This window comes from Pezoporus occidentalis, unplaced genomic scaffold (genome assembly GCF_034315485.1).
Source record: "Pezoporus occidentalis ecotype Australia unplaced genomic scaffold, CSIRO_AGI_Poc_V1 ctg159, whole genome shotgun sequence".
NCBI classification, from domain to species: domain Eukaryota; kingdom Metazoa; phylum Chordata; class Aves; order Psittaciformes; family Psittacidae; genus Pezoporus; species Pezoporus occidentalis.
In genome coordinates, this window is record NW_026913415.1 from 753,870 (window position 1) to 761,879 (window position 8,010).

Genomic DNA, 8,010 nt, shown 5'->3' on the forward strand with positions numbered 1-8,010 from the left:
TCCAGCTGTCCTGGGAGTCTCCAGCACGTGCCTTGCCGTCACAGGTACACAGCATCCCTCTGCATGCCGGTTTCCACTGTGCCCTCAAGCTGAGCCTGAGCCTGGAGGCACAGAGGTTACAGAGCTCTTCCCCCCCAGCCATCTGCACTCCAAAGTCACCCCATCCTATATAATTTTCCAGTGGGGAAGAGATGGGCCGGGCAGTGTGGATGCGCCGTGCGCCTTGGATGTCCCAACAAGCCATGAGTGGCCGAGACCTGCCGAAGCGTGTTGACCAGGAGAGCTGGAGGCAGCGGCTTCCTAAAACCTGTGCTTTCCCTAACACCTTCAGAAAGTTTCCTGCACAAAAATGATTCAGGAAACACATTTCCAGGCTGTCAGTGCGACGCATTCATCACTCCCCTGCATATGCACCAGATTGTTAATGCTTCGGGCCAAATACCGTGTCTTTTTTTAATGCCTACAAAACGTGGAGCGCGTTGCTGGCTTTGTACTCATAATAATTATAAAAGTAACGGGAGTAGCTGCATTCCTATAGGCTGGAAATGGCCAGGCACAAACAAACCCCATGATTCATTGTTGCAATTAATGCTTGAGCTTGTACCTGTGATTCATTAGTCTGGCGATAGCAAAAGAGCAGGGTGAGAATTAAGGGAGACAAGTGCCGGCTGTTGAGATGGTTTGAGTGCTGTTTAGTGCTCCCTCCTCGGGCTGCCTCTGCCCCTTCAGTTAAAGGCACTGATAGACCCATAGGCAGGTGGTGCAGGGTATTTATATAACAGTGCTCAGTACAAAACTTCAAACTTAAATTCCCATGCAGGTCTCTAAATAGAACTTTGAAATGTCAGAGATGCTGAGAAGAATGCTGGCACCGGAGGAGCTGCCATCAGCGAGAGGCAATAGCAGCCAGATTTATGCTGGGCTAAATACGCAGGTGACTTTTCAGCTCTGGTGTTGGAGGGAGCCTGGAATGCTCTCGTGGACGTATTTTGTGTGGTGGGAGGCAGAGAAACCAAGAGGAACACGTGCTGCAGATTTGTGCACCTGGAGGTGTCGGTTGCTGGTCCCTATGGAATACAGCTGCTGTGATCTAATGCCAGCAATAGGTTTAGGTGTGATGGCTGCAGGGGGCCAGGGCAGGAGCTGTGGGGCTTTAAGCAGAACCCAGTGTGCTGTTTCCCCATGGTGCTGTGTCCACAGCATGGCACATGGCAGGTGATACTGGTGTAGGGATGGCACCTCGATGTTTCCTCCTCACAGGTACCACCAAGCATGGCTGCGAAGGGATAGGGTATGGAGAATAGAGCATTGACAAATGCAGCCTGTTGAGATGCTGATGGGGAGAAGGAGGATGAGAGTTGTTCCACTGAGACCTGCCCAGGGGAATGCTGTCCATGGAAAGGGCTTTGGACCCTTTCCTGGAGCATCACATCAGTGCAGGGCTGCAGTCTGCCTCTCTTAAATGACCTTTTGCTGACTTTGATCTCACAAGGTATTTCTCCCTCCTCCTCCCACCCTCCTTTTCCTCCAGGTGTACCCCTCAGTGAGGAACAGCTTTGTTCTGTTTTTACAGGTGACTTTGATGGGTGAGATGGAGCAGGGGCAGCTCCCAGGAGCCTGCAAGTTCCTATGAAGCACAAACCACTCTGTAGCACCAACCTTCTAAGGTGAGTCCTGTTGGCAAAGTTTCTCCTCCAGGTTTTATCCATCACTCTTTCTGCTGGCTCATTACCTTTCCCTTCTGCATATTTGTGCCTCCCAACGCCCCAATTCATTTCCCCAGATGCAGCAGCTATTGACCGGGTGATATAGATGGGGTTTAACCAGTCCTCCCGCTGGCTGCTCCTGAAGCGCTGACGAGGCCGATTTGTCTGTTCACCCATCAATCTGAAAGCACATGCAAAGTTCTAGCTCAGCTGACTCAATTGTTAGAGCTGCAACCCCAATGTCTTTGTAAATAAAAGAGTTTAATCTCATGGGGTATGCCTGGGAGAGAGTGGAATAAATACATCAATATGTAAATAGACCCACGGAGGAGGATGAACTGGGACTTTGCAAAACTGATAAAGCATCTTAGGAGACGTGTTGTCACTGCACTTCTTGCATATTCTGATGAAGCAGACAGCAATGCTGGGTTGCAGGAGAGGAAGGGAGGGAGGAAGCAGTGTGGGCACGAGCACACCGTGACCGAAATCCTTGTATGGATTGATTTGACTGAAATGTATTCCGAGGCTGGTCTAATTGCTACTTTAGTCTCAGGCTTTGATTCTCCTCTTGTTTTCGCATCTTTGCTGCTGAGTCTTTCCTGCATTTCAAGCAGCCCAATTGGGGGCAGAGTCCAGGCCTGAACCTCTGCTAGACCAGAAGAGACGACGCCTGTCTTTACTGAACCCTTCCACAAAGCAAAGAGGGCACAAGTGAAGGGCAGTGAAGGTCAGACTTGTTCTGGATGGGTCTCCATAGGCACAGCCTTTACTTTTTCCTGCTCTGTGGCAGCCCCGTTGCACTTCCACCGCACAAGTGGAAATACTGAGGCTCAGTTCACGAGCAGCAGCTCCACCTCGGGCACTTCTCTGCTGATTTCCAGGGCAAGGAGAGGAGGAGAAACCTCCCCCTGCATTGTCTGGGCACTGCCTCCCTTTCTGCAGGCTGAGCTCCAGCCCTTGTTTTGCAGCGCGCCACGGGGAGTTTTATCACCTTCCACAATGAAATCTGTCACCTTCAAGCTGCTTTATTGTGATCTGGGGACTTGTGCCCTGTCCGCTGTAACCCGGCGCAGGGCTCCTGCCTTCCTCCCCGCACCATCGCTAACATCTATCGACCAGGCTCCTCGCTGCAACCAGCGGCGGCAGCTTCAGGGACCGCATTCGTACTCGTGTTCTCACTGGGATCAGGCCATTAATTGAGCTGCTTTCTTTCTCTTTGCCTCCTTCTGTGCGTCTCAATCCCCCTTTTCTGAGGCTTTGCCTCCCCTCGCAGCCCGCTCCAATGTGGGGAATAAAACCCAATCAGACATGCAGCGTAGCCGGTATTCCGGAGGTGATCCCATATTTTAGAGGGGAATAAATACACGTTTTAAACCACGATACCCTCGTGTTGCATCAGTTGGGAAGATAACAGATGTTTGAATCAGATTAACTGCGTATCTTCTCTTGGAGAAAGCAGTACCAGTAAGCTTGGGGCACCCCTTCAGCAGCTGTGGCTTGGGTGGCACAGTGTGGTGGTGTGGGAGGCTGGCAAGTTTGGCGTGCCAGGATGAGATAAACTGACTTTAGGAATCTGCTTTTATTATATGCTAAGTTCAGAACACTCCTGCTTTCCTGTAGCTTCTATTGTAGATGCCTTTTTTGCTTTAGGGAGTCAGTAGTTTCATTTGGAATGCAGTTCTGTACATTTGCATACACATTTGGACAGGCTAATTAAAAACTTACCATCAGAGCTGGTTTTGTGCTAACAATGGCTCTACAAAACGTTTGTAACTCTTTGCAAGTGTCTGCTTTGGTGCAGAAATCTGAACTTTCTGGCAAATCATGTGGTCAGATCTTCAAGGTTTAGCTTTTCAATGAATAATCAGAACCTGCAATAACAGATTTGAACAAAAAAGGTGTTCATTGGAGTTTCTCCACAGGGAAAAAATCTATAACATGTATTATTAAATATAAAGAGGCTTATGTCTTGTGTTTCATTGTGCTAGAGCTTATAATAGCCCTTCAGAAGCTTGAAATGGGTTTTCTTTCATTAAAACACCGCGTTCCCCTGCTGCATTCATTACAGGCAGCATATTGGCAGGTGCCTGTGCCGGGCAGGCCTGGCCTGGAGGGCTGATCCCGACCCTCTCCATCAGCGCCAAGGGTTATTTCATAAGCAGTGGAAATGCTCGTTTCCAAGTGGATGTGGAGGGGGCGGCAGCAATGGACGTGGGAGGAGCAGCAAAGGGGGAGCTGCATTTCTTGGTGGCATTCTTATACATCTGCCTCCTGAGCAGCTAAGAGGGAACTGAGAGAGGTCCCTGGGGACGAAAGGGGTAGTTGAGGATGGGTGCAGCTCTTGCCCAGCTCCCCCTCTAGGCAGTGCTCTTAACTCTGACCTGTGCAAGTCCCTGCCTCTTATGCATGTGGATGTCTTGGGGAGCGTTAGTGCTCCAGGCCTGGGAATACAAGGATTTCCAGCACCACCAGCAAGGAGCTGCAGGAAAAATCTCATTAGTCTGCATCCCTTCAACTGTTGCATTAGCCAGAAGTGGGACGTGCAGGCCAGTGCTCCAAAGCGTTACTTTGGCATCCAAGCAGTCTTGGAATAAAGAAATGCTTCACTCATGTTTTCATTCCCCATGACTGAGTTCCAGCATCCAAAATGGGATTACCAGAAGTGAAATGCAGTTGAATTTTGCCTCTGCTGATGTTCATCAGCTGCTGTTCCAGCTCTGGGTCCCTGGAGAGCTCTCTAGTCTGATATTCATAGGATCCCAGACTGGTTTGGGTTGGAAGGGACCTTAAAGCTCATCCAGCTCCAACCCCTGCCACAGGCAGGGACCCCTTCCACTAGAGCAGCTTGCTCCAAGCCCCTGTGTCCAACCTGGCCTTGAACACTGCCAGGGATGGGGCAGCCACAGCTTCTCTGGGCACCCTGTGCCAGCGCCTCAGCACCCTCACAGGGAAGAGCTTCTGCCTAAGAGCTCATCTCAGTCTCCTCTCCTTAATAATCCTGTCCTAAGCCGAGGCAGCCAACTACCATACCCAACTGCAGAGGTTTTGTGACAAGGCAATGCAAACCTTTCCCAGCACACACAAATATGTTCTGCAAGATAAAAATAAGCAGTAATGAAAATGTTGTACTCTTCTGCTTTCCCTGTGTTTTTTCCTCTTTGCTTCAGGAAAGCAGGAAGAGGCAGGAAAGGATTGACTCTATCGTGCCGAGGGCTTTTCCGAAGATGCCTGCTGGGAACGCTGGCTGTATGTTTCTCTTTAGGAAGTGGCTCTTTTGATTTTCTCACTGCCTCGCCTGTCACGCTGAGGTGCCTGGAGAAGGATTTGCTGATTGCTGATGAAATCCATTCTCCCTTGAGATTCTGCTCGTCCCATCTTGATCAACTTTTAATTCTTGCTTTCTAATAACACCCAGGGACGGTGTTTTATGGCTTTATGAGGATTTGGTGATTGATGTTCATCTGTGCTTGCAGGAGACCAGTAACCTCATTTCATTTTTGACAGAGCATCGGGGGAAGAGCTCTGTACCCTTCGCCCTTCTTGGTCATGTATAAATGAAAGAGAAAGTAAAGCGGATATAATGTGTCCAGACCTGTCAGCCCATCTCCCTTGTCCTCTCTCACCACACTGGTGAACTTCTGACGCTGTTTCTCTCCCGCCTGGCACATGAGCACGTGTTTGAAGGACACCGTTGGCTCATTTTTGATATCCTTCCATGATCTTGCTTTTATTCTTGGTTCTGCACACCAGCGGCTGGGATGGTTGGAAGTAGCTGCTCTAAGCTGGTGTGGGAGTAGATTGCTTAAGCATTACCTCCCAGAGTCAATGTAAATTGAGAGCAGATAAGACTTGGACCCCAAATGCCTTTTTTTGACCCATTACTGTCTTCTTCCCAGTTCCATTCTCTCTGCTCTTTCTGATTTTGAGCAGGTTCGAGAGGAATGGGACTCCTGGTTCACGCTCAAACCAACCTTATCTGCGGTACCCAAAGGCACACACACAGGTACCCACCACTGGCAAAGGATTTGTCAGTAAAAGAAATGCTGGAGGAAGAATGCCCACAGTGATGAATTGAGAGACAATGCACAAAATCCTGGACCCAGATAACCTGGTAATATCATTCACCAAACTGTGACTCTGTTCTCATAGAGAAATGGCATTTCCCTTTACAAATCCATTTCTCTCCTTAGGGGAAAGGACATTTAGAGCATCTCTAGTGAAAAGGAGAAGGTGGAAGAGGCTGTGAGGACGCCGTGCTTCCTACACTGGTCCACAGATTCTAAACACAGGTTTGGTTATTTCTTATAGATGCTTATTTTTCCTCTCTGTTTTTTGCTTTCAAATATGCGCTTGTGTTCTCAATGAAGAACAGCTGAGAGATCAGGCAAATGGCTTAAGAATTCAGCGGGCTGTAAGCTATTTGGATTTAAAATAGTGCCTGGGAGAGAGCTTTTTACACTGCCTCGCTAAACAATCCTCCTTCTGTCACCATCTGAGGTTGCCATCCTTTGTTCCTCACATGTCGCCTTCCCTCTAACTCTCCAGAGCCTCCAAGGGAAGCAGGAGAAGGGCTAACGAGGGTTTTTCTTCTTCATTTTTAAATCCCCCCAAGTCCTTCTTTAACACAGCCCCCCCCGGCCATCTGCCTTTGTTTCAGTTGTGCTTCTTGGCTTTGTTTCTTCAGCATTACCCCCTCCTTGTCCCTTTGCAGGGCACTGTTAAACACTGTGGGAGAGCTGTGCAGAGGCAGCTCAGCATCCCTGGCCTCAGCCACAGCACTTGTAGCACCAGAGCCTGCTCGTCCGACTGTGGCCAGAGCCATCCCTGCTGCCTTTTTTGCTTCCCTTTCCCATGGCAGGGGGTTGGAACTGGATGAGCTTAAGGTGCTTTTCAACCCAAACCATTCTATCATTCTGCTTGCAAAAGCAAAGCTGGGGCTGCTCTGCTGGCGGAGCAGGGTGCTGGCATCAGGCACAACAAACAGGGCACCCCACTGCTTGCCCCGCTGCTCCCCAGCCAAGGCAGGGGAGGGAATCGCTGTCCCACCACGCTCAAGGCCTCCGCTGCCTCCCCTTCACGCACAGGCAGGTGGTGGAAGGAGGGTTCCATCACGCTCCGGTTCCCCCCGATTCCCCCTGCAGACGCAGACGGGCAGGAGGGAGGTGGTGTCCGGGGCTGACGGCTCATCCTTTTGCCCCTGATTTGCAGGGGATCGAGAAGAGGGCTGTGCCAAATGGATGGGCTCAGCTCCACGCACACAGGTGAGGTGAGGCAGCCAGGGGGCCCTGACACCTTTTCATCACAACCCTGGATCCACGGGAGCTGTGAGCAGGACCCATGTGCCACCCTCAGCTGCCGGTCACCCTCTGTGTCCTGCCAGGGGCAGTCTGCCTGCAGGACACACAGCCACAGCTTCTGGAGCGTTTCTAAAGCTATTTTTGTTCCCCAAGTCCTGTCGCTGGTTTTGCTGACCTCAGCAGGCTCCACCTTTTCCAAATGTTTCTGACGTTTCTCACAGAGTAATCTCTTCACATTGCAGACAAGGATTCTGCTGACTTCGGTTTGGCTTCTGTTTCCCATTGGATGGGCTCCTCTCTTGATGGGGGAATGCCTCAAGCCAAAGAAGAGAGGGGAAAAAAACCCCAGCCCCTGAGCTAACTGAAAACAGGCCCAAAGGGGAGCGCTTTCCAGCCGCATTGCTTCTCGCCGGCTGGCTTCTGTTCTGCGCTTGGGGACGTGCCAGCCTTCAGTGCCTCCATGCTTTTGATTCCTGTTTATCCCCGGCTACATGATTGTCTATAATTACATATAATCTCCTCCTTGTTTACTCTTCTTCCTCCAGGTCTGAACACAAGCACAACGGCAACTCTCTGCTCCGGCTGCCGAGGCTCCCGCTCCCAACTGCATCCTCCACCTTCTCTTGCAGAAGTAACAAAGACGTTTGGTTTCCTCCCAGCCCTTCTCCCTCCCCCTCGCTGGCACTGGCGTTATTTAAGCAGAATGTGGAAACAATTTGCAGGGAAGTGAACAATGCAAGCTGAGGAGGCGAGGGAGGCAAGCTCAGTGCGCGCGCTTCCAGCCCAGGAGAGGAGCGCTGCTGTCCCGGGAGGGACGCAGAGGGAAGGGACTGTTCCCCTTCTTTTTCTGCTCCTCTCTTTCAAGGTCCCGCTTTCCATCTTGCCAGGGTTGGGTCCAAACCAGAGCAACCAGATCTGACTGCGTGTTTTGGAGGGAGTTCAGGTTGGATCCCTCCCTGCATCACAGCCTGATGAGGCAGTATCTGTGTACTTAATCCTTGCGGAGG

General features: G+C 50.7%; 1 long non-coding RNA gene across 5 annotated transcripts in view; it reads left to right on the forward strand.

Annotated features, from left to right (window-relative positions):
* The window catches only part of LOC134160271 (uncharacterized), a 41,516-nt gene extending 33,722 nt beyond the window's left edge, over window positions 1-7,794 (forward strand). For 2 of the 5 annotated variants that reach the window (XR_009963493.1, XR_009963494.1), the window contains exons 2-4: window positions 1,261-1,492; window positions 1,574-1,667; window positions 4,874-6,959. This is a non-coding gene — a long non-coding RNA (uncharacterized LOC134160271). Of the gene's footprint in view, window positions 1-143; window positions 935-1,260; window positions 1,493-1,573; window positions 1,668-4,873; window positions 6,960-7,548 lie in introns of those variants that run through there. The other 3 variants (XR_009963497.1, XR_009963496.1, XR_009963495.1) reach the window with 3 other exon arrangements.
* Window positions 7,795-8,010: the final 216 nt, after the last annotated feature.